Source organism: Merops nubicus, unplaced genomic scaffold (genome assembly GCF_000691845.1).
Source record: "Merops nubicus isolate BGI_N331 unplaced genomic scaffold, ASM69184v1 scaffold6009, whole genome shotgun sequence".
NCBI classification, from domain to species: domain Eukaryota; kingdom Metazoa; phylum Chordata; class Aves; order Coraciiformes; family Meropidae; genus Merops; species Merops nubicus.
Window position 1 is genome coordinate 149,471 of NW_008633015.1, and position 25,352 is coordinate 174,822.

The following is a 25,352-nucleotide window of genomic DNA, read 5'->3' on the forward strand; positions in this document are numbered from 1 at the left end:
ACAAACCATTTAGTTCAACTTCAGAGCATGAAGTTTTTCCTCTGGTATTTCAAGAAGCATCTAATCTCTGCCTTATTCAATGCCATAAAACTTCCCTGTGCCTAATAACAAGGCTTCTGCTTTACCTATGTATTACCTTTTCTTCTTACGACTGCGTTACATCAATGCCTTGTATTTGTTCTAGAATTGAATAGCAAGAATGATCTTGATCATCTAAAATGGCAAATCTTTGCATTTGGGCTGCTGGAAAGCTCTTATTGCTAGTCCTCAGGAGTAAGCCTTTAGCTACAGAACTGAATTGTGTCAATTTCTGTCACTTCACCCATCAGCTAGTTTTTTGCTATGATGCCTCAGATCTCTATTGTGTGGGCAGCATCTTCAAACACTGCCATCAGCACTTGTCATTTGCTGACTGTACTTGTGAAGTGTCCCAAATAGGAAAGTTAATGATGATCTTTCCTAAGACTGATCTGGCCTTTGAGAAACTAAAAATCCAAATTATTTCTCTGCAGTCCACACTGACACATCCTCATAGGTGATTCCTGAGATTTGTTGTCACTAATTTCCACAGCAGCAGCAGCAGCAACCAGACTAATAGTTTTCTAATTGATGTGGGCAACAGAAGCACCATGACAAATAAAACAAAACCAGCGGGTTCCATAGCACTGGGGCAAAGGATGAGGAGACTCTGAGTCTGTCCCTGCTGTCTGGAGGACTGCAGTAATAGAAGTGGGTGTCTTTCAATGGCATATAGGTTAAGTTCCTTGGGGACTAACAGTCGAAAAGCACAGTCCAGACTGGCACGTTGACTTGTTGTATGTGATGTGTATGACTAGCGAAGAGCAAGGCAGAGGTTGAGCAAAACATATTTCCTGAATAATTTGTGTAATGGTGAATACACCATTCATTTAGTTATATGAAAAGAATAGTTGAAGAAGAAGGCAGAAGACTGGAGAAAAGCAGAAGCCTTCTCCAGTGCAAATAGCTGTAGGGATGGAGTAAATTGTCAGTCATCTATCTCTGTCTCCTAGATTACCTGATATATTGGAGCAGGCAAAGAGGAATCTATGGCTTAAATGCAGTCAAGAACTGAATTTTATTATACTATTTTTCATATTACAAGTTTGGCATAAGTCTTGTAATGAGGAACTTACCCTGTTGCTTTGCTAGGATGCACTTTATTTTCTCTGTCTAGTATATAAAGGGAAGGCAGGTGACTGAGAAATCCATCACTTTGAATTCTCAGCAGATGAATGGCACAAATCATGACTGCAGTGAAAGAACTGTCGTGCCCTGTATCCCAAAACAAGCTGGGAACCTGTGTTAGGAAGCATTTCCCATAAGCTGTGTGTGGTGATCTGGGAGCTGGTGATGTCAGATGCCAAGTCCCTCTTTCAGCAGACATTCTGCAAGACATTTCTGGCAGAGGCTCAGCAAGAGAGTGACAAAACTTCATGCTTGTGATGTTGGATGACCTCGTATCGTAACAGCCTGTAACATATAGTTTATGTATAATCTAAGAAAGGGTGTCAGATCCCATCCCTTCCTTAGATGCATGGGTTGTCAGATACTGTGGGATGAATCTAGCAGTTGCAGTTTGGTGCAGTTTTTTTTCTGCTCTGCTGCCAAGCTTGAGTTTTTTAGATTTAGGGTTTGGGGAATGAAGTTTAAATAATTTATTTTCCATAGGTACATGGATAGATTGTATATGTAGGCATGTGGAGGGATGTGGGTGTATGCTGCATTTAAAAAGCCATCTTACATAATGCAAATTATATTTTAAAATGTGAGGAAATGTGTCATGTCTTTGTTACAAAAATCTTGTTTCTGTTGTCTATTACTTGGATCTGATATACCAGACAGATCTGCTCTGGAGAACCAATTATGGATTTGCTGCCTGTTCTGCTGTGGTGTTCAGTTCAAGGATTGGCCATAAAGAAAGGAGAAGCAGCATCTGTGCCTAGCCTGTATTTTCAGCTCTGAAAATTACTTCCTGACCATGAAACATGTGTGCATGGCAAAATTTTAAAACAAATTCTGATTTGATGTTTGCTCCCTGATAATCAGTCTTGTGGAGAAGTGCAGGTGGGTCTGCAGCTTCAGGTCTTCTGGCTCTCCACCTAGTCACCTGACTTCTTTCTTAGTTTGAGGATTTTTCTGAGGAGTAATGATTTTTAAAGAAGTGATTAGTTTTTTTGTTGATTTATTTTTTTTTTTTAGCTTTTAGAAGGGAAGGCAGAAAACAGTAATCCTATGAAAGAACAACTGTTTCCTTCTGGAGGATGAAGTGAGTGCTGATGAAGAAGAGCAGCTAGGCAGCACTGCTGGTATAAATGTAATCATTTAGGTATAGATGGCTTACAGTTCCAGCTTAACCTAAATGGGTTGCTCTTCAGTCAGAAAATGTTATTAAACAAAGTTAGTAATTTATTTTTCACATCCTGTGTACACCCAAATTCCATAATCCCCATCACTACTGTAAATCTGCTAAGAATTAGCTGCACAACCAAGGGTGGGGGTGGACTGGGTTGGCCAGCCTGGGTGACTACTGACCTCGTGCTGACACCTTTCTCTCTCCCCTCTGGAAGTCATATCAAGCACTACCTCTCATCAAAACTGATAGTCAGGCAAAGGAGTCTTGCTAGAATTGAAATACATTCAGCTTTTATTTTGCTATCAGACTTGGTTGAGAGCAGCCAAGAGGTTTCAGCTGTTCCAGTAGAAGGCTTCTGAGGGAGGGGCAGGCAGAGAAGTGCCACATTATTTGCTTTATTTCTGTAAAATACTGCCAATGATAAAAAGAGAAAGTGATATGCCAGACATTTTATATCTGTTAGATCGTTATAAATAACTGATGATATTTCTAGCCAAGAATATTTTGTTGAGACTAGAACATTTCTTAGCCTGATCAGGTAATTTTTTTGGTTGCTGTGTGTTGGAGTTTGTTGACATACATGGGAACATACAATACTTCCATGAGTGTTCATTAACTGTGCATTAGCACGTATCTGTAATTATTCTCCTGATTACTTCCCTGATTGAGTGTAAAATGTGTTATAGACTTGGCAGCATTCATGTAAAATACACAAATAACAGGATCATAGGTCTTTTGGAGGAAGTTTTGCAATTTGCAGTAAGAGGACAACTGAAAGAATACATTTATTTTCTTTGATACAGACACATCATTGCTACTGCCACAGTGGCCACAAATTTCATTTGACATTCCCACTGAAATTAGATCACCTTCCCTCCTCTGTTTTCTGATAAAATTAATACAATTGCATTAACACTAAAAAAGAACAAAAGGAGCATGTGACCAAAGCAAAGAGGCAAAAGATATTTCAAAGCAGATATCATCTTTTGTGCTCCTGGACTCCATGTGAGCCCAGAATTGGATATAGGATAAGTCTTCATATCTAAATTATTTTATTAGGGATTAGAGTGACATATCTTTACAAGGTTTTCAAAGAGAGATTGTGATCTGACAGAGGTTTTGAATGCTTAGACATCCACTGTGTGTTGTGTTGGTTTTGGGGGCATTGGAAAGGTTTCCTACATAGAATAGATGTAGTACAGAAGAATCAGTTCCCTTGCCTCAGTTTTAATCTCTCCCACCTCTGATTTTCTAAGCCTGTCTACAAATGATGATGCCTGCTTAAGTTTTGAGTCTCAGGCTTGTTTGTTTTTTTGTTTTTGTTAAAGACTTGCAAACAGTGTAAAATTTAGTGGAAGAATATAACTAAAGAATATAGGGGAGACAACGTGAAACAAATATCTTTGAATTAAGCTGGTACACTAGTAATTGTAAGATTTAAAGGCTTCTTCTGTTGTAGTATCTTTGTTTCTTTCCTAATGTATCAAAGTCAACCTGTTTTGGGAAGACTGTTGATTGTGGCTGCACACTGATGTACAGGTAGATAGGCTCAATAACATTATCCCATTCCTCTGATCACCTGGCTTATCTGCTTCTAGTGACTGAGAGAAACTGAGAGATCTTTCCTGGTTAGCTTTGATGTCCATGTACATCGCTGTATAAGCCCTGCAGTTAAACCACCCAAGATCTGTGGCTTATCGCAAGTGTCAGCGGCCTTGACTGTCTGTAATTGCACAGTTACATACTTCCCTTTTGTGTTTTGATTTTTTCCCCCTCATCTCTGAAACAGTTGGGGAAAAAATTACTAAAATTCAACTGTTTTCATGTGAGGGAGACACCAGGTGCAGTGAGTATAGTTCAGTGAAGATGGGGCACATTTGATCTCAAAAACAAACAAAAAACCCACCCCAACAATCTAAAGCCAAAAAAAAATAAAAGGCAGCATGGTTTGGCAGGGTAAGCGTAGAGGCCTCAAGTCACAGAGCGAGGAGGCTGTTTCTGTTGTTTCTGTTGTGCCACACCAAGAGCAAAGCTCTGGTGGAAGCCCTGAGAGCTGGGGTAGCAGGCAGGGGAGGCAGCAGCAGGTCTGCTCAGGCAGGTAGACCTGCCCCAGCACCTTGAGCCAAGGGCACGGTGGAAACTCCAGTCTCATGCTGACTGACATTAACGCTTTCCCTCTGGCTTGCAATCAAAGTATCTTGTCTTTGCACTGTGATGAAATCATTCAATACTGTACGATGTGGAAACTCCACATCTCTAAACACCCTGTGCAGAAAACTGCACAGAGCAGGTTGCATTTCTGCTCTCTTGCCATGTCAGCTACTGCCCCAGCTCCAGCTAAATGTGCAGCTACTGTCAGAGGAGTGAGAGCTCCTTGAAAACCGCTCCTGCCTCAGCTGCCCTCTTTGCTCCTTCTGCTTTCCCTTGCACGGACACAAAAAAGTCCTTCGAACAAGTGAGCCAGATTTAATCCTGCCTGTAAACTACTACCAACACTGCCTCTGTGGCCAGCTGCAGTGTTTATCACCGATGGAGCTGTGGGAGCAGAGAGAAAGCTGCCTTTGATTTACCAGTCTCAGATGACGTCGCAAAGATGTCAGGAAAAATCATTTAAGGACTTCTTAACTGACCAGAGTTATTGAGTCTTTTAGCAAACCAAGAAACGGTATGATGTCGTTTTGGCACAGCTTTTTTTCCCGTGATGGATGTGTTGTAACCCTTTTTGGAAAGTGTCTGTGTTTTGCATGTCAATGTGCTTATCAAGTTTTAGATAAATGAAGACACAAAAGACTTAGTCAGTGCTTCAGTACTTTTCTCAAAAAGCTCAGTTCCAGCTGCACGCACAAATATTTTTCTCATATATATAAATCTTCTTTAGCATAACAGAATTTATGAAGCACAAAATAATTTTCCTGATGTTGTTTGTTTGGCTTATTTTTTCCTGCATTATTTCAGAGTGGAAGAAATGCCAAAGAGTTTGTGTGCTTGCATGTGTATGAGTCAGTGACTGAAGGCATGTTTTATTCATCTCCTGGTTTTCAGACTGGAGATGCTGTGGCACTCAGCAGGCGTGACTCAGGTGAATCTGTGCCCTTCTCAGAGCACTCTGGTGTTTCATACCCAGCCTTCTGCACCATCTGACTTCAATCCTTTTTGAAGTCACTGTGTCGTTTGATTTTTAAAATGTTTACGTTACTTGTGGAGCTTCCCCCCACTCCCAAAAAAAACCCAAAATAAACCAAGGCCAAGAAGGAGATGATGCTGAGACAGGAAACACTGTTTTGCACAGGAGCCTGGATAGAAATGGAAGAGTAAAAAAGAAGATGGTACCTCCCCATCTCATCTTCTTGCCAGTTCAGGATTCATGCGTGTGGGTTATCCTGTGCCACTCTCCAGTGATACAGCAGTGGAAGTGGGCAGTGTAGCTGTCAGATGTCTTCCACCCCCTTCTTATTCTCGTAGCCTGAATTTAAATATTTTGAAGTTTAATACACTTAAATTCACACAACAAGCAACCCAAGTTTGTGGGCTTCAATGTAAATCATTAGAATGCCAAATAACTGAGGTTAAATTTTTGAATGGTTGTTTATGCCAACAATTTACAAGACTGCAGGAAATAAACCTTTTTTGAACAGCTTTCCTAATAGAAAGTGTGAGTTAAGCCAACAGAAATGTGCAAATACATAGCTTAATGCCAAAACTGCCTTACATGAATTAGATTTATTATACACCAGACAGAAAGAAATTCAAACATTCACTTCAGCTCTCATTCTGGGTTGAGCTTTGAGTACGGGGGGGTAGGAGGGTGCAATCTGTACAAGATAAACTGCTTGGGAAATTAAACTTTGGAAGAACCCCCCCACCCATGACATTTTTTTGTAGTCAGGCTCATGTGATCTCCTGTCATTAGAGTGTGGGTGAACTTCCCTAACCCTGACATTGCAACTCTGAACAGTGTCACAGCTACAGTATGTCAAGCTTGTAACAAAATAAACCTCCCACCGGAAACAGCTTCTCTTTGAAGTTCTCAAACTTACTCTAGTCTTGGTTTTAAAAAAGCAATATCATATATCAAATACACTGAAAAGTTATTTCAAGCTACTTTTCTGTGATAAAGCACTATGGTTTGGCCACTGTTGTAAGTGCAGATGTATTCATTGCATTCCAGGCTTGGCCAGTGCTTTATTTTATTTATGGCTTGCTCCCTTCTTTTTTTTTTAATTTTTAATAAGTGTTGGTAAAATTTGTCACATTGCTCTACCCTAAAGACTTCAACACAGTGCTAAGTTAAATTTAAAGCTCTTCACAATGATATATGTGCTAGATTGGCTAGCACAGCAGAGCGCACAGGGCTTAGCAAAAAGGCGAGTTCACAAATTTAATTAGCTCCCCTTTGTCAGAAACAATTTTGTCTTGATAAAATTGGAAAGTTAAAGAGTTGATGGCAAAGCTCAGCTACAAGTACAGAGTGTTTCTACAAAAGCTAATGCTGGACACAGTGGCAGAGCTCTTACATACAGTGGCCCCAGTTTGGCGACAGACTTGACTGTAAGCACAGGTATGGTTCGAAGTCTGCGTGTGACTTCTCTGTGGTTTCCCATTTACCTTGAAGTGCTTTCCCTCTTGCTGTGGTGATAGTGAAAGTGTGGCAAAGCAAGGTTTTAGTTATTTACCTTATTGAGACACGCTGCCAGCCATCAAAAGTGTGTTCTCTTGAAAAAAATTGTAACTGTGCCCACCCGTGCTTGGGTTCTGAATGCTGCTGTAAAGGTGTTAAAGGACCTTAGTGCGAGAACCAAATTCAGCAATACCATTATGAATTAACTCAATAATGAAGTAAACGCCTGCTTTAAAAACTTTCTGGATTAGATCCTGTGTTACTCATATTTTTCTCTGTGGCATCTTTTTAGAGAGAGTAAGGTCATACTGTCTTGGTGATCCACAACTTTGCATGGCTGTTATGTCAGTGATGTAATCAAAAGACCTGTAATTTCTTCCTGGTGTTCACCCTAGTACAAAGATTTTATCCAGAGCCTTTGTCATTTTTATTCTTCCCAGGATATTAACAATTTAGCACTTTTAGCCTAATGGAAAGATTGAGTTAGCTTGTGTGCTAATGGCCTGTAAAAAGGTGAGCATAGCACCTGCACTGTGAACCTGTGGCTGAGTTTCTGGCTGTGTCCTAAGGCTCTGTGGCACTCGGTGAGGGTGTGCAGCCTCTGGAGGAGGCCAGCCGGGGACCCTGGCGCCCGGTGAGCACCATGCTCTCTGCTTCACCAGGGAGGCACGAGGGGACCTTGCAGGGGGTGTAGCCCTCTGTGCACGGTGCCAGGACTTCCGTATTTTGCCTTCCCTCGCTGGCTCGGCGGTGGCTGCCCGGATTGCGTCCAGGCCACATTCTTTCCACTGTCAGAGGTGTTTAGGGCACTATCAGCTGTGAGTTGGGAAACAGAGCTCTTGGCAAGGGGCTGGCACACAAACGGGGTGTGAGGAACAATCTCAGATGGCACGACCACGTAGAAGTTCTTGGGTTTGTATTATTTTTTTTATGAACTGCTCAGTATTAAATTCAGGAGTCTGAAAATGTTTTTAAAAGCCTTTCAGTTTACCTTAACTTCAGGTAAGGTGCTGAGTCTGAGTTTTCAAGAGTCAGACTAATGCAGATTAAACAAGGCCTGACTCCTTCCCACCTCAAATGCATGGAGGCTGTGTGAAAAATGAAAGCAATTAACCTAAATTTGGGTCTGTGTTTGCACGTCGTTGTCGGCAGACCATCTGAATTACTACCCGCAAGGTCTCCTAGCTTGGAGAGGTCCCTCAGTGCAGCCAGTCACCTGCCAACCTGCTGTGCTGGATTTATTCCAGTAATGGCCAGATTGAAACTTCCTGGCCCAGGCTGGGCCTCCGTGGGTTTTAGCTTGCTCAGCTCTGCTCTCCAAACTGAAATAAGGATCTCCAAGAGAGACCAGCTTCTCTGGGAGGGCAGCGAAGGGACAAGTTGATTTCCTCAGGAATAAGTCACATTTAATGTGTATTACAGTGAATGTCAGTGTCTGACTAATCCTCACAAACCTTGAAAATGAGATTTGTTTCAGAATCCCAAATTCTGGCTGGCTGTCTGGACTGTGTTAATTAGAAGTTGAAAATTCATTAGAGTGGAGCTTCTGAGGGTCTCCTTGGGAAGTGTCACAAAACCATTTCTTGTCTTATCTGAGGATCTCGAGGATCTGCAGCAGCTTCAGAAAGTGAAACTTGTGCACTTGTCAGATGGACACAAGGAGGCTGGGTTTTTTTTGAGTGAAAGATCAGAATAAGTGAGGAAGCATCTTGCCACTTTTAGAGGTAACAAATCCTCAGGATGATCATTTAGGTACAGGGGCTGTATTTCTCCTGAGTTCATTGAAGGTTAGCCTGGGACAAGTGAGAGAAGGCATGGAATTTTCTAATTTATTGCTGAACATAATCTCTACTGGATATTGTGCTGGGCAAAATCACTGAGTGGGATTTAGCTGTGAAGTCTGAAAATTGTTTATATTTAAAACAGACATGACATGATGCAGACCTGAGAGATAGGGGGAGAATTCAGAAAATCTGTCTTGTCTGTCACTTTTGTAGCTTTTAGTTTAGTCTCCTACAGGTTCAAGTGGAGGCTTAACACCCATAAAATTATGGAAGGATAGTTTTGTTGTTTATGTATTTTATGAAGTCAATAATGAAATGTTAAGCAGAAGTGATTATACCTGAAATGGCAGCAGGGAAATAGCTGTGTCTGTTCTCCATCCTCTAATTCATTCTTATGTCAGAATTTACAACTCAATTAAACACACACTTTTCTCATAGTTTGCCCATGTGCTAGCAGAAAGTAGTCAGTTGTTGATGGTTTTGTGCATTTTTGGTTTGGCTGCTGGAGAACATAAGGATTTGGGGAGAAACTGTGGAATTACCCATAAATTTTCTTAATTGAATTGAGCATAAGCTTTCAAGCTTAAGATGTGAGCAAAGAAAACTGTCCAGTTTCCAGGCAGAGCTGTCTCATTGCAGTTATTTACACAGTGCTGCTTTGACTTGCTGTTAAAAAATTACACTGAGGCAGAGATTAGGAATTCAGACAGCAGTTTTGTAAGCAAAAGTGCCTTGGTTTCATTCAGTAAAAGATGTGGTGAAGGAGGGAGAAAGAGGCAGGGAGTGAGCAGGGGAAATAAGGACTGTTACTTCAGGAAGGTTTGCATATGTCAGTTGGTGAGCTATTCATCTTCTAGAGCCTTAGGAATATGCTTTTTTACACCACTTCAGTGAGACAATTTACACTATGTAACATGTCAGGTGAGCCTCCTTCCTCTCTCTCTCTCTCCCTCCTCATCATAGCCCGCCTTGCATGGTTCTGGGTCCTAATCTTTTGAGAAATAGTACCACAGGGAATTTCTTTCACAAAGCTTCTCATCCCTTATTAAAAGTAACTCAGAAGCTCCTCACATCATGGTTTAAATGTGGTGCATGGAGGACACATCCAACCTTTTAATGTTTGTTTTAGGGTGGTGTACTGTTGGCCTTTTCTGTATTTTGATGTGAATTGTTAACAGAGTTCAAGAAACAACCGAAGAAGTCTTTGCTAATAGCAAAATGCAGTTTAATACAAAAAGCTGCCTGGTTAGTCTGCATGCATACATGTTGATAGTACTATTTTATAACTTACTTTACCAACTTAAAATGTTGGCATTTTTACATGAATATTTGGGGATTCTTCTGTGCCCAGTGGCATGTAATACTTAAGGGCAGTATTGTGGCTTCTATTAAACATAATATAAAATTAGTAGCTGCAGCTTATAATATTAACCCTGCTGGATCTGAACATCTTTTATACAGCATCTTAGGTCATTTATCTCTTGTCATCGTTAAATGTTTCTGTGGGATTCGACTTAAAATAGTACAGAATTTCTTTCATTGTGTTACATATCAATGTGCTAGAAATCTAGTCAAAGTAGCCAAATGAATGGTGCATCTTCTGTACCCTGCATAGTCACTGCTGTTTTGCTGGAAGTTTTCTGTCTTCCCCTGTAGTCTATGCTGGGAGGCTTCTTCCTTTTGTATAAACTGCCAGCAACCTGACAGAGTGACAAGGCAAAATAATGGAGCAGATCCAGTACATGTTGCTTGGTGCTTGGCAGTGGTCTCTGAACCCGGGGTGCAAGGGAACCCGTGGCTGCTCAGTGCTGTAAAATAGAGGCAAGAGGTTACAGCTGCCATCTGTGGGCTTTGGGAATTGTTGATGGAAAGCGAGTACCAGGAGGTGACAGGCTCCTGCTTTCTGCCAGATAGATCGGATGCACAGTGTTCTTCATTTACCCTGTCTGCTCACAGCAGTTCCCCTGCCATGAGAGAATTGAAAACTTCTGAAAGAGGCTAAAGCAGTCGCTTTGAAACCCTTCAGTAGCTTAAGGGAGAGCAAGAGAGACTCCTTTTTCCAGGAGGTCTGCGTAGGCAAGAGTGAAGAAGAGGGCCTTTGCCTGCGCTGCTCCCCACCGAGCCACGGCTCTCCGGGTTGAGGGCGCTGGGCGGGTTTTTGGGAGCAGTGCAGAGGCACCACGGAAAGCTTCGTCCCTCCCCCTCCCGCCCGAGGCTTTTGCTTTTTCGGGGGAGGCGGTGGTTGTTTTTCTGCGCCTGCTGACGTCAACAAAATTGCCAGATGGCATTTCAATGCTTTGCAAAGAGACAGGAGCCTTTTATTACCGGGGTCACGTGGATCCATTCATTTGCATTCCCAGAAGTGGTCTAAAGCTTTCGCTCCCTGCATAGGCAAAGAGTGCTCTGCACCTTCCAGAGACCCACAGGGTCTTCTGTGGGATATTGTTACCTTAAGTGATTCCTATAAGAGGCACGCATAGATGAAGGTTTTGCTTCACATTCATTTGGCTACCCAGTATTGAAAGCCTCCAGTTGATTGTGCTCTGCAGAGGTTTTGTGGGTTTCTTTTTAAAATGATGAAGGAATACTTTTGCAAACTTATGGTACGAAACAGACCTACAGCTTAGCTCTGAGAATGAGTCTCTCAGATTCAGGTGACTCAGTAGCCTGCAGAACAAACATGCAAGTCTAGCTCTGTGATAAATATTAGCAGAGAAGAGGTGCTATCTGGATTTAGATTTTGAAGCATTTGGACTCTAGTATTAGACCTGGACTGTGACATGATCAATGCATTGAAATGGAATGGGGTTGCTTTATAACCCTGCACAGATGACTGGGAGCTAGGTACCAGATGCACAAGATTTAACCAATTTACTTTGTTGTGCTTGAGCCACTCCCACAGCAGCTGAACAGGGGACATGGCAATGCGTGAAGGCCAGAAAGTAGCCCTCATCTGGCAGCTAATCCAGAAGCGAAAGAGCTTGTTATTAGATTTCCAGTGGACTGAGACCTTGGAAAAGCAATCCTGGAAGAACCTGTAAAGCCCACAGAGGAACACATGGATGCTGGAGTAGGAAAAACCAGACTTAATTTTTGGGAGCACAAGGCAGTGGGAGCTTTTTGCCTCATGCAGATTCTGAAGCTGGTCCTTGCACCAGTTTGTCAGGTCAAAGCAGGGAGCAATGCATCTCTGTCTGAGAAGGGAAGGCAGGAGCACTTTCTGTTTTCCTTGAAGCAAACTCAGGGTACCTTGGCTGGAGCACACGGGCTCTGTGGTGGTACAGAGAGAGGGCTGAGCAGTCTCGTCTTGACTCCTACCTCACGATTTAAAACCCCTCTAAATCTACATGAGATTACAGAGCCTGTAGAACAAGCAATAATCTTGGCTCATAAGCCAGCTTTTAATACTTTATTTTCTACTAATTTGTAGCGTGTGCCCCAGCGGTGCCTTCTTGCTCAGAGTGTACGGCAGTGACAAAGATGTGCGTGCATTACCAAGGGCCATCTGTCTGAAAAGAAAATATGGGGCAACATAACCCTGTGATCTTTCCAAGTGTGAATATTTCACAGCTTAACAAAGTTCTATTGAAAGGCATGAACCAAGCAGCATCACATACTCCCCTCTCCTTCTTGATAAGCCATGTGTTAATATTGCTTACCGTTGTCTTACCAACTTCCCAGCTGTATGACGTGCGCTAAGTTCTGGTGATTTATCATGGTATTCTGTGTATGTTAAGCATTGCTGCAGTTCACATGCTGTTAAGTGGTTACAGAAGAACACACAAATAAATATAATGAATTATTGGACTCTTTAAATTTGGTACTGTTATATTCATGACTAGGAAGTGGAGAAATTATTTTAAGCTGGCTCAGAGCAGACTGGTTGATGTTGTGGAGTACGAAGAGTAATAACCAATGTGATCCTGCTTTCCTAACTCCATTCTTCAGCGGGGGGAAGAAAGAGTACAGAGTCTGTAGGGCTGGAGTATTAGGGAAACGTGTTGCTCACGCTGTGCTCCAGTACCTAATTTAATTTCACAAGGGAGCAGCGACTGGCATCCACATCGTGATTCACAGATCATGGAGCAGGAAGAAGCCTGTCAGCTTCTAGGGAGCTCAAAGGGGGGAAGAGTTGCTCAGAGAAAAACAAAAATCTGTTTTGTGAGGGAATTCAGCTCATGAGCACAGCAGGCAGACTTCAGTTCTGCTGTGACTCCTGCTGAAGTTGGAGGAGCCATTCTGTGGATTAATTTGCCCCTCGGTTTGTCAATTTGTAGAGTTTGGAGTACAAAGTATCTTTGGTGGATAAAAAGGAGTAACAGTTTTTCCTGTCTAGCATGAGAGGTTTTTGAGAGTTTGATTTGAATGTACCCACTTCTCTAATTCCATCCCAAATTAGCTGTGTTCTGGATTTGCTTTCACAGCCTCTGTAGCTTGTACCTAATTGCAAATGTGTTGCTGAACACTTTGCATCCTTTTGCAAATCACATAGCAAACTGAAAGAACGCATGCTTACATCAACAGGCCTGTGTAAATATTGCACTTTGTGTGTGTGCTAATGTTTCATTTTTACTACTTTTTTTAATATTCTTTCATTTTCTCTCTTCCATTATTATTTGTATGTGGATACTCTGAACATTTCTATTTAAAAAACAAACAAACAAACAAAACAACAACAACAAAAAAGAAAGTAGTACAATAATCTTCACCCAGATTTAGAGAATATTTTCATGCTAAACACTGCACAACTGCAGATGAAGTTTAGCATTTTCAGCAGCTCTGGTAGCAGACAGAAATTTAAAAAAAAAAAAAAAGCGAGAAAAGGGGCATGTATATGTTATCCTTATATGTTTGACATATTTCTGTGAAAGAAATTCTCCTTTCTTAATGCAGTTGTCAGACACTGCATGTACTGCTGGGGAGTTTTGTGTTCCTATAGAAAAGTCTGTAATCAGAAAAGTCTGTAATCCTTCTGCTGTGGAATATTTTAGTATGAGGGTCAGCTCAAAACGTTATGAGGTTCCCTCCATCTCCCTCAGATACAGTAATTTCTTCGTTGTTTGTACAAGATTTTTAAGATCATTGGAAAGAATGTGAACAGTGAGAGACTACTGGGCTAATATATAAAAAACATGGATGAAGATCTTTTTCCTCCTAAACTGATGGTAGCATTTCATGTGCACAGCCGAGTTCCAGTCTCGATTAGAAGGAAGACTAGTGCCACCTGGTGATCCCTGGGAGAGGCTTTTCCACACGGAAAGCTGCAGGGTTGTAATGTGCTGTGTTAAAAGTTCTGCCTGTTTGTAGCATTGCTGGTCCATCATACCCTTTCCTCAAGCACTCAGTTGAAGCCATTACCTAGCCATTACCTAGTGTTAAATAGCATGCTCCTGTATGGAAATATTCATGTTCTAGCCTTGCATATGTATTCAAGCCAGCTCTTCTGTCATTTGCTCACTGGCATCCCCACTATGAAGCTCTCATCCCCTTTTCCTGTTGTGATTTTTCTCTTCTGCAGCCTCAGGTCCTCATAGCTGTGCTGCATACCCCTCTCTGCCCTCTCCCCTTCTCCTCAGCCATTGACCCCATGAGACACTAGCTGGACCATCCAGGAGGCAGTAACCCTTAGAAAGACAAGGGACGTTTTGGGGCTTCCTTGCCTCATCCCGCTGGGAGCTCCCAGTCTACGTTGCTTGGTTGTAAGCAGGGTGGTGGCTCCATTCCAGCAGAAGACCTGTGCTCTGATCTCCTCTCTTGTCCCATTCTCATCAATGACAGAGGGCTGGCACCCACATCCGCTGCTCTTGAGCCATGTTGGGTCTTGCATGGCTGTCAGCTTGCTGCAGGGAGAAGAGATTGTTAAGTCAAAGGTGGAGTCATGAACTGTTTATACCGAGCTAAATGGACATCATTTTGCAAGCAAAAATAGTTACTGTGTGTGGTTAGAAGTCTGCCAACGGACAGGTTTTATTTAAAACAATTTATTCTATGTGCTTGGTGAAGCGTCCTTTAACTGGTTCTCATTTGGGCTTATCGCATAAGCAGGCCCTTAAAGCAGAGTAAAAACTCCTAAATTATATGGAGAGTCAGAACATGATCTTATCTTTTTCAGCTGGTTACTAAGTACACCCAAATCCACACAAATCAGGCTTCAGAGTTAAATATGAAGTTGTATTGGTAACTGTTTGTTTTTAGCTGGCAGGGGCTCATATGGCACTCTCTATACACAAAGGATTTGCTCGTCCTTAGAGACAGCTTTTCAATTGCATTTTCTTCTCTGTTTTAAAAAAGGCCAACTAAATGTTAATTCCTTTCTTTCCAATTAATTCCCCTCCCCCCATTTAAACTGAGCTTTTAACATCTTTAAGTGCAAGGTATATTACTATGGCTCTGTATAGAATTGGATCATTACATAGTTATGGCTTAGAGGCATGTTGGTATCATGCTGGAGAAATTCCATCTTAATTGGAGGCATCTTTCTTAAAAAGCAGAACAAAGTGGGACCTCATCATGCTGCGTTCTTGTGCCACCTTGAATTTATTGACAGGAAGTCAAACACATTTCTTTCATCCATCAGGGAAGATAAAAAGGGCAAGTGGATAAAGTGTTGCACATGTTTAATTTGATTGGGTATTTCATTTTGCTGTAATGTCAAAGACAGTGTTTCAGCTTTTCTCTCTACAGCAATTGCAGCTTGCATTGAAAGAGGAATTGGATAGAAATAAATTCATACTCAGATTAAGAGCAATCTTCACATTACTGGCAAAATGCCAGCAGGTTGCACAGCATGAACATTACTGATACACATTCTCTGCTTTCTGTTAGCATTTTGCTAGGAATAACAGTAATTAAAAGAACAAATAATTTAACTGAAGTAATTCTTCTTTCTACAGAAGGTTGTTTCCTAAGCATATTGCCAAACACCTCACCAAATCCATGTGGATCAGAAGGGGAATGTATAGAGAGAATTGATCAGTAGTTTTTGGGGTTGTTTTTTTTTAATTTTTTTTTACTTTAGTAAGATAAATAGGGTATCTGGGGCCACTTGTAACGCTCAGATTGAAGCAGTCAGGGAGATAATGCAGAAGTAAGAAGAGTGAAGCCATATGCTTCATCAGCTGATTTGTCAGGGCACCGTATAGCAAACAATTTTGCTTGTGGTCTCTTTCAATTTGTTAGCAAATATGTTTGCATAAAACGTTGCAATGGGAGATGTGCATGACTCTTCAGCAAGGTCAGTGGTATGAAGTCAAGAGTTTTCTTGTGATTAAAGTGGTCTTTTATCTTGGTTGTTCTGAGTTTAACCTCTCAGAGTTAAACTGACTATGGGGGGAGACCTTTAACTTCAATACCCTGCACTGGGCCACCAGTGTTAGCAAACCTGAAGACTGAAATCATCTCCAGAGCCTAATCCATTATGAATCAGTCCCATTTAAGTCAACAAAGAGCCTCTGACTGCAAGAGACACACTCAGCCTCTGCAGAAGTCTGATGAAGCAAAAAATGCAAATGTGGGCACAGGACACAGAAGTCATAACGTTTCTGAAAAAACTGAGTAACTTTGTTTCAGCATTTGGAAAGTGAAGATTTAAGTTTTCCAAAGTCGATACAAATTCTTGTTCTTATCCTTTAATAAAAATACTTTAAAATTGCTAAAGCAAAGCCAAAACAAGCCCTTTTCAGTTGCCAGAAATTCCAAACCCAGTAATTTTTCTGTCAGGTTACAAAATATTTTTCGTGTTTGTCTGAAGTTGTCAATACAGTGAGAATCTTTGAGCTGCCTGGTTTGAATCACTGCTTTTTGTTTGTGAGGAGCCACTGATGTCTGTGTAAGAGAGCTTTATGGCAGACTCATGTGGTTAGAAGTGAAGTGTCATCAGCAATAGCTCAATACTGCATCCACTGATTAATAGGATTCCTCCTGAGTTAGAATACAAAGGCTTTTTATCGATGTATCTTTTAAAGTGAGTGGTTGTCAGTATTAAAGGAGACATTTTTATGTTGATACTGCGTTTGTATACCTACTTTTAAGAATTTAGAGCAGCCTTTTAACCTGTCTGCCAGGAAATGTGAACTTCTGTATGGTTTTAACACACTATTTCCATCTGGTTTGAAACTGGCCCTCATTGTGTCCTCCTCCTCCTCAATTTCAACTTGTCAGCACATCTTCCTCTTCTCCAGACTCTGGTTCTGCCTCTCCACCTTCTCCAAAAATTCCCATACTCCTCCATGCTTCTATACATTTGCATACATCCCTGTGCTTTTCTTGCCTTGCACTGATACTGGTAGCACCTGGTGATGGCTGCTGGCTGGGTTGTGCACTGGACCTATCTTCTGACGCTGGTGGGCTTCAGCCCTCGGGAGCTGGTGCCAGGGTTGTACATGGTGTGCCAGCTGGCCAGGCAGCATAGGACACTCTGTACAGTGTTGACCCATAGAGCAGAGCCTGTCCAGCCTGTAATCTATCATTTAGTAGTTGAAGAAAGTAAATGTTTAGTTATTTACATACCAGCACATGCATGAATCCAGGCAGAGGCACCTTACTACTTGTGTGAAAAGCACCAACTGTCGGTGCTGGAGGTGACTTACCCATCATGCCAAAGGTGATCTCAGTGTTTCTCTTGTGACGGTTCTGTAATGGCCCTAGTAGGAGAGTTCCAGTGGGTCACCTTGTCCCTCCACATTGAGCCTGGCTCCTCCACTCAGGAGTAGCAGGGGCTTCTATCACGCCCAGTGGTACGCCATCACTCACTTCTTACTGCAGTGGATTCAGATGAACCACTGAAGTTCAGCTTCATGAGGGGATTTAATGTTTTCCAAAAACATGTTTAACCCACCGTTAATTCAAAAAAAAAAAAAATTCTTAATACCTACATCCAAGCAGAAGCCATAAGTCATTATAGAAATAATTGTCTAGGTGGGTTGCCAGCGAAAGCATCAGTGCTACATGATCTGTTTTTTGGTCCCTATGGTTCTATTGTCTTTTGTCAGTGAGAAGATGATGCTGTTAAATTTAGATGTAAATTTGAATCCAAGCTTTCCAAAAACACTGAACTTTTGGGCCCTCATCAAAAAGGGCTTCCCCTGAGCCTGAGGTGGTCAAAGATCAGTATGGTGAGATATTCGTGGTGCAGGAGTACAGATTGGATCGGTCTCTAATTATAATTGAGAAGCAACCATCATATGACAATTAGGGATATTGTATGCATTTTCTTTTTTCCTTTTTTATAAAATACATGTCAAGAACTGCTCACAACCTAAAAGGCACAAGCTGAAAGTAGGACTTTTCTTAATTAAAAACTGTGCACAGGACAAATCAGTCACCAGTTTCATGAAAGAAATTAGTGATTGCTGAGGTTGCTTAGAAAGTTCTAGAGCCTTTAGCACCCAGATCATAGATTACAGGCCAGCACAGCAGTGGCTGAAAATGCCCATCTTACGCAGGCACTGACCTATCGTTGTGATCAGCTATGGACCTTGTATCTCAGCAGGCAAGTATTATTTTTTCCATTTGTGACAAGAAAGGTAAAGTAAGTCTATAGTACAAACTAAACTAGTATGTCTTTAAGTTGATCTTTGAAGGTCAAGGATGAAGTAGGTTGGAAGCAGTCCTCAGGGCTTGCCGGTCTGTCAGCTTATATCTGTCTTAAGTTAAAAAATCATTTTAATATCATAGAAGACGTGTAGAGCATAGTGGTTTGTTTTTCTTCTCTATGAATTACTTTTTCTCTCTGTTCTGATCTTCACTGAAGTGTCTGCCAACAAGTAATGTAGGAGAGGTGGGGTGGGGGGTTTTCACATATAGTGCATACTTGGTGTGGTTTTTGCAGGTCCTGGCTTTAGATGTTGAAGTATCTTGTACTGCAGAGAAATTATAGCGCTGCAGTACTGATGATGAAGGATTTGGGGGCTTCAAGTCCCCAAGGCTACAGCTGCTTTTCTTGAACGAGTCATAATATAAGAATCCAAAGCCATGTCTTAAAGAAAAATGATTAATTCTTTTCACAGAGGAGTTCATTAGTGACACGAAGTCGTGAGAAAGAGGAGGAGGGATCTGTAACACTAGATAGTTATTACCTGGTCTTAGCATGAGCGCTTTAAATCAGGAAAACTAAACTAATGCAAACCACAGGGTTTGATGGAGAAGAAAAACAGTGATAAAACTTGACCGGTTTGATTGCAGTGAGGCATTCACTTGACTTGCACAAGCACAGAATTTATCCTTTTCAAAAGGTGCAGAACATTTCTGCCTAACTTTGGCTTCACTGAAAGTATGTTCTAAAAAGTGGGCCACTAAATACTGTTAGTGTTCTGGTCAGCTGGAGACTTTCATGAGATCTGCCTGCTGCTGCTGCTATGGCATATGCAAAACATGACCCAAGGTACACATCTGGCTCCTGCTGTCATTTTCAAATCCCTGTCATAATTTCATTAAGGATGTTAAAGACTCTCTATCTGCAGCTTCACTAATGATTATTTATAATTTTCTTTTTATTCTGGTTTTCAACACTCCAGTTCTTAAAATTTCATCTAGTTTACTTTTTTTTTCCTGTTTATTACCCTGCTGGCCACTCTTATTTAGTTTTTAAAAATGCGTTTGATACTCTGTAGTGATTCTTTATCTCCCCTCCTATCTTTTGTTGTAATTTAGAGTCTGCATTTAATTGCATTATGTTTTTAAAGATATTTGGTAATGCCATTCTGCTTAATGCTGTTAAGCAGTCCTTAGTGAAGAACTGAGGTGGATGGGAATCTTTAGATGGGATAATTTTCATGTGTATTTCTGCAGCTTGCTGCTAGTCGTGATTTTGCTTCTCAAATTGCAATCCCAAAAGAGTCTGAGATATTTGGAAAGGGAGAAAATGGGGCATTCTATGGCTCCTTTGGCTTTGTTCTAGTGTAACTGAGACTGTCAAGTTGAAAATGTGGGAGGATTAGTTAGTACGCAGGAGGCAGAATGGTGATTATTGCTTTCAATGGATCTTTTTTTAACTCCTGCTGTGTATTTGGCTGCTCTGTTTTAGTTCACCATAGAATTAAAATAGCTTCCCATGCTAAGCAGGCAATTGGAGCTGTAAACTCAAATGGGTAAGATACCAGGTATTAATAGATGGCACACCCTCCTGTGTGTGTGCACCCAGCATGCTGCTCCTGCTGAGTCCCAGCTGGTGTTACTGCCTCTCAAGTGGAGACTGAAGACAGTTGTCACTGTTTTCTTCGCATGAATGCAAACTATCAGCTTCAAGCTACCAATTTGTGACCATCTGATGTACAAATTGAAGAACAATAATATAAGACAATTGAGGACAGTCTCTGAAGTACAGAATTGTTTTCCTCAGTCTATGTTATTCAAAGCAGATTTGAGCCCCATTTAGCATTTAATTTTTCCCATCTGCTGTGTTTTAAAGAAAAGTAATAATTTTTAAAGTTCTGAGTTTAGTTGGAGCACTGTCTACTTTTTAAATAATAAACCCTGACTCTTTGTGACTGAATTTGTGATCTGCTCTACGTAGTCAAGTAGTTCTTCAGGCTGGGATAGTCGTGATAGTTCGAGGTTTTTAGGCAGCCAAATCACAGAGAAAGTCCCTTGGAATCGGGTGACTGAGTCCCCAAGGCTCTGCCCAGAACATCAAACATCAACGTCAGAATTTCCACAAGGTTTCCAAGCTGTGACTGGCTGCTCTTGGCCAGGAATTTTACCCCTTGCTCTCGCCTCCTTCCAGGAGCTGCTTTCCTTGGATCTTCCTTGCAGGATGCCTTATGCAGGAGGTCACCAAAACTCTGAGTATCTTCATTTGGACTGGGATTTTCCCATGCACTAAAGGCAGAACGCAGGTGTCACTGGTTCCAGCTTGTCCCCTGCCATTCTGATGTGCCACCCAGTGGCAGTGGTGCTACCCACAGCACCCACTCCAGGCAACAGCCCTTTGCCCCTTTCCACTGTGCCTCTTGAGGTTTTCCAGCAGGAGCTGAGTTACTTGTGCTCTAATGCAGCAGGAGGAAATGTGGAAAACTAGGGACGGCTTTGTCAGTACTAGTGGAGTTAGTTAATTTGAGGTCCTTTCTGTCAGATACAAATGGTGGGGAATTCTGTTACATTGGGTTATGTCCAGTACTTGCATCCACACAGGGACAGACTTTCCTAGTCTGTAGGTCTTGAGTTTTACTAAATCTAATCATTCCATGCCTTGAGCTGATTTCAGCTTCTATCTTTTTGTCGTTATTACTTGCTTGCCAACAACCACAAAGAAATTTTCCTCTGGTGCGTGTTACAAGTCTGGGAAAGCTTCCTAGGTGACCTGAAAGGAAGAACTGAGGGCTTCCCTTGAAAGTTGCAGATGGCACCAAAGCTGCTTAGGACTAAAATGTATTCTCTGTTTCTCTCTCTTTTTTTTTTTTTTTTTTTTTTTTTTTTTTGAAAGTCATAATGCTTATCTGTGAAAACCTTTAAGCCATGCTTTCCTGAGGATATGTCAGCTTGTCTGTTAGGTATGCTATGCAAAAGAATCTCCCAGGTTTTTTTGTTTGTTTGTTTTGTTTTGTTTTGTTTAGTTGGGTTTTGTTTGGTTTTGTTTTATTTTTAATGTAGATCTTTGCTAAAGAGGACTGAGCTCGCTCTGAGCAGCTGTGGACAGTCTAGGGAGATCCTCACCCAAGCCTGGACACTGAGGAGAGAAGCACTCATCGTGGTGTTATCAGTGCTCACTGTTACCATGGCAAAGTCACTCAGCAAGAGAGAAGACTGACTGAGGTATAAGTCTGAGCTGCAGACTGACAGTGCCTTTTGGATTAAATGTGCTCCTTTGCCCTTGGGATGTTGAGCACAGTGCAGGAGGCCACGTGGGCAGCGTGTGGAGGTGTGTGCACGCAGGGCAGGGCAGGGCAGGCAGCATCCTAGGCCACTTCGGTGGCTGCTTTCTGACTACCCACAGAGGTCATGCAAGGCTGGCTTTCATTTTGTTTTTCCCAGGGGCTTTATTCCTAAACGTGGACACATCAGGACAGGGAAAGCAAAAAGCTTTACTGCACCTTCAGTGCCTGCTGCAGATTAAATGGTAGCAGTTTACTAAGAGTTTTTAGCGTGGATAAAACACTCCCAACAGTGTTCTTGTAAATGTCTCAACAGTTATTTCTCAAACACTGAAATAATTCACCCCAGACAAATACCTGGCAGTATATATTTCAGTCTGAGCTCTTTGGCTGACAAAGCTATCATGAACTGAAAGGTCCTGTAATGGAAGAAGTTTAGTCAGCTGTAGCTGTGAGCTTTAGGAGCAGTGTCACCTAAGGTAGAGGTGCAGGATGTGGTGATGGCAGCTGCTGCCCCAGACAAAGTGTGCTGTAAACGGGGATACATTCCACAGGTCTTAAAAGAAAGAGAAAAAGAAGTATTTCCTTCTCAAACCAGTGCCTCTTTCTTAAAGACTCCAGATTAAATATTTACAAAGTTTGTGATTACTCTGTATGGATTAAATATGAGAGCCATTTAAGAATGATGTTGTTTTCATCCTGGTTTTCTAAAGGAACTAGGTTTATGTGGTCTTGCTGTCCAATGCTTTCAAGTGATTGTGGCAGATGGGAGGAAGCATTAGAGATGATTATCTCCCTAGAAGTTTTATGATAACCTATGATGCAATACCAGAGGAATACCCAGAGCCCCAGACACGGCTGCCTCATGCTGACTGTATGGCCATGGGGTTTGGTGCTGAGGAAAGGGGATATTGCAATACAGCAAGTGCTGAGGGGACAAAAAAAATATAACTTTTCAGTGAGCCCCATTCCATTAGATCTTGTGTTTGCAGAGCTACTTTCAAAAATTTCCTCTGGCTATGCTGTGATCCTTGGACTCTGGCATCGTGCTGGCAAGTGCTCAGGCTGCAGACACACTGCATGAGGCAGTCGTGATGATTCCTGCTCTGCAGATCAGAGTTCAGTGTGATTGTTACCAGGAAGGTCTGCTTTGTTATGGTGGTGCTGTCCCAAATACCATATAACCGAGGTCAAAAATGTAAACTTTCTGGCTCACATAAGATCTAGAGTCTTACCTCATTATAGGCTTATCTTTTGTGCTGCAGAGTCTCATTTATACTCACGTGGCTCTGGGTGCTTTAAAGAATCAGCAGCAAAACTGGCAATCACATTGATGATTAGGAAAGGTTTTCTTTGATCTGTGTGATGAGACAATAGGAAGGTGCTATTTTCAGTCCTACCAAGGAGTGCGCCTTACAGAGCAGGCAGCTGGTCCAGCTCCAGAGAACAGTGGAAATGCTGTGCTTCATTAAGGTGGAGAAAAGAGCCTCATAAATGTCCTGTTTCCTCACCAGAGAAGAGAAAGCCTGAAATCTTTTGTTAATACAAAATAAAAATAACATAATAATAGGAAATCTTGGTAAGACTCCAATTCTACAGCTTTAAATACAGAAAAAGTGAAACGTCAAAGAGTTGCATGCACGCTTTCCTTTTCTCCTTAGTCATTCAGTGGAAGGTGGAGTAGCTGAGTCTGTGGCGCCTTTAAAATGATTCATTATTTCCATAGAAGCCAATTCATGTTTATCCTTCAGATCACTCGGTGGAGATTAAAATAATGGAGAATTATATTTGCTTTTAATTTTGTTTCCAGACAGCTTGGCCTAAGCATTCATGATGTGACTTGGAAACTATATCAAATTGTGATTTAGTGTTGCTCGTAATTGTGTGAAGATTGAAAATATGCTGGATGCTGCTTTTTTCGTTTTTTTCCCTCCTCACCTCCCCCATTCTTTCACTTACAGAGTGTTCTTGAGCATAACATGGTAAAAAGCCAGCACCTCTGCCCTCAGTGCTTTTCCTTGTACAAGCCACAGCAAATGAAGGTTTTGTTTGTTCCCTAACATGAGGCTGCGTGAAATGAATTGTGGTTTGTGTTTGATAACTGTTTGGTTTTTTTTTTCTTCTGCTTTTGAATTATGCTTATGTTTCAACTCTTTTTGCATTGTCATGTTAATCGTCCTGTCTTGTAGGCTAGAGAGAGAGCAGTAGTTTTTTAGTTAAGTTCAGTTTTATGAGAATCGTATGCAAAAGACCAGTGGGGAGGAGAAAGACTTTTATTTGCAGTAGAGCATCTGTTAAGTATAAGGATGTCATATCTGCTTCCCAGGTGGGTCAACTGTTTCTGAACCAAAAACAATTTGTAAACAAAATTTATCTATCGGGTCTAGTAGATAAAGGAATTTGTTACTTCTATTTTCCTAGATTAATTTTTTTCCTACACAGTTTTATCTGCTTTTTCCCCTGATAAGTAAAAAGCTATTCTTAAGGTTTTTGTGCAAATATAATTTCACAGAAGAAAATTAATGCAGTTTTGTGAAATGTAATAGAAAAGCATAGAGGAGGTTTGCAATTTTTTTTCCCTTTTTTAGCCATGCTACAGAATCCAAACCAAACTATTCAAACCTAAGAATTCTAAATGACCTTTAAAATCTACAAGAAGATTGTTTTCATATTGCATTTAAGAATGTTCCTTGAAGTTAAGTTTCCTGCCCTAACAGAAGTTGTCTGTGTGACAGTGTGACATGGTGCTTGTGGTTCACTCCTGCAGTTGCAGCAGTGTGCTGCTTGGGACATGAAAGTCCTCTTGCAAATTCCCAGTAATTCCCCACCCATGCACACTTAGATGGTTGCACAGCTGTGCTGTGAGCTGTGCATCTCTGTCCCTGGTCTCCTGCTGTGATCTGGCCATCTTACTTTTAATATGAGTTCTTTAGGGGAAAACCCTTTCTTTATTTCTGTGTATAAAAAGAAGCCCCAAAACGTACAGCACGTGCATTTGGGCCCAGCTGGGAAATCCAGGTGATACTACAGCCTGATATCCACCAGAATGCCAGTTTTAAAAAAGAAAGGGGGAAAGGGTGGAAAGGAAGCACAAAACCAGCCGATTCTGAGCATTGTAATGAATTTATTTTGTTCTTTACCTTACTTATCAATGAATGTATTTAGTTGATCTGGTTTTGCTTTTGTTTGCAGCCCATTTGCTTTCTTATTCTTATGCCTCAGAGCATTTCAGTTTTAGTCACTGCATGACATCACTTAAACCAGAGTTGGAATGAAGTCCCGAAGTGAACAGTAAGCCAGTCTTCTCCAAATTTCATGAGAGGAAACTGCATTCACCATCATTAGCATAGGTTGGTAATGAATACTGACCAGTGTGAAATGAAGTTCAGCTTAGCTTAGATATTTTGTTTTGTTTTGTCAAGTTAGTTGTTTGTTAGCCTTGATTACAAACATGTTGTTATTCATGCCTCAATTCCCAAGTATCCGGCCTCTGAGTTTTGATGAGTAGAGTGGTTTGGAAAGAATCCAGATCAGTTCATGCTGAGGCTATGCACGTTAGTAGGACACTACTTAGAAAGTCTGTACATGGATTTTCTATGCACTTTTGCCCTAAAAAAGGAGTCCCTGTGTATATATGTGTGCATGTGTGTGTATATAGATACATTAATCTAAAATATTCAGCAATTTACTGTCTTGCATAAATCTTTATATTGTTTCACATCGTGTGTATTTTATAAAAAAAATCCAAATTTCCTTGTCCTTTAGGG

At 41.3% G+C, this 25,352-nt stretch overlaps 1 protein-coding gene across 1 annotated transcript in view; it reads left to right on the forward strand.

Moving 5' to 3' along the window:
• Positions 1-25,352, forward strand: part of PDE3A (phosphodiesterase 3A, cGMP-inhibited) — an 86,902-nt gene that overhangs the window by 19,122 nt on the left and 42,428 nt on the right. The window lies entirely within an intron of this gene.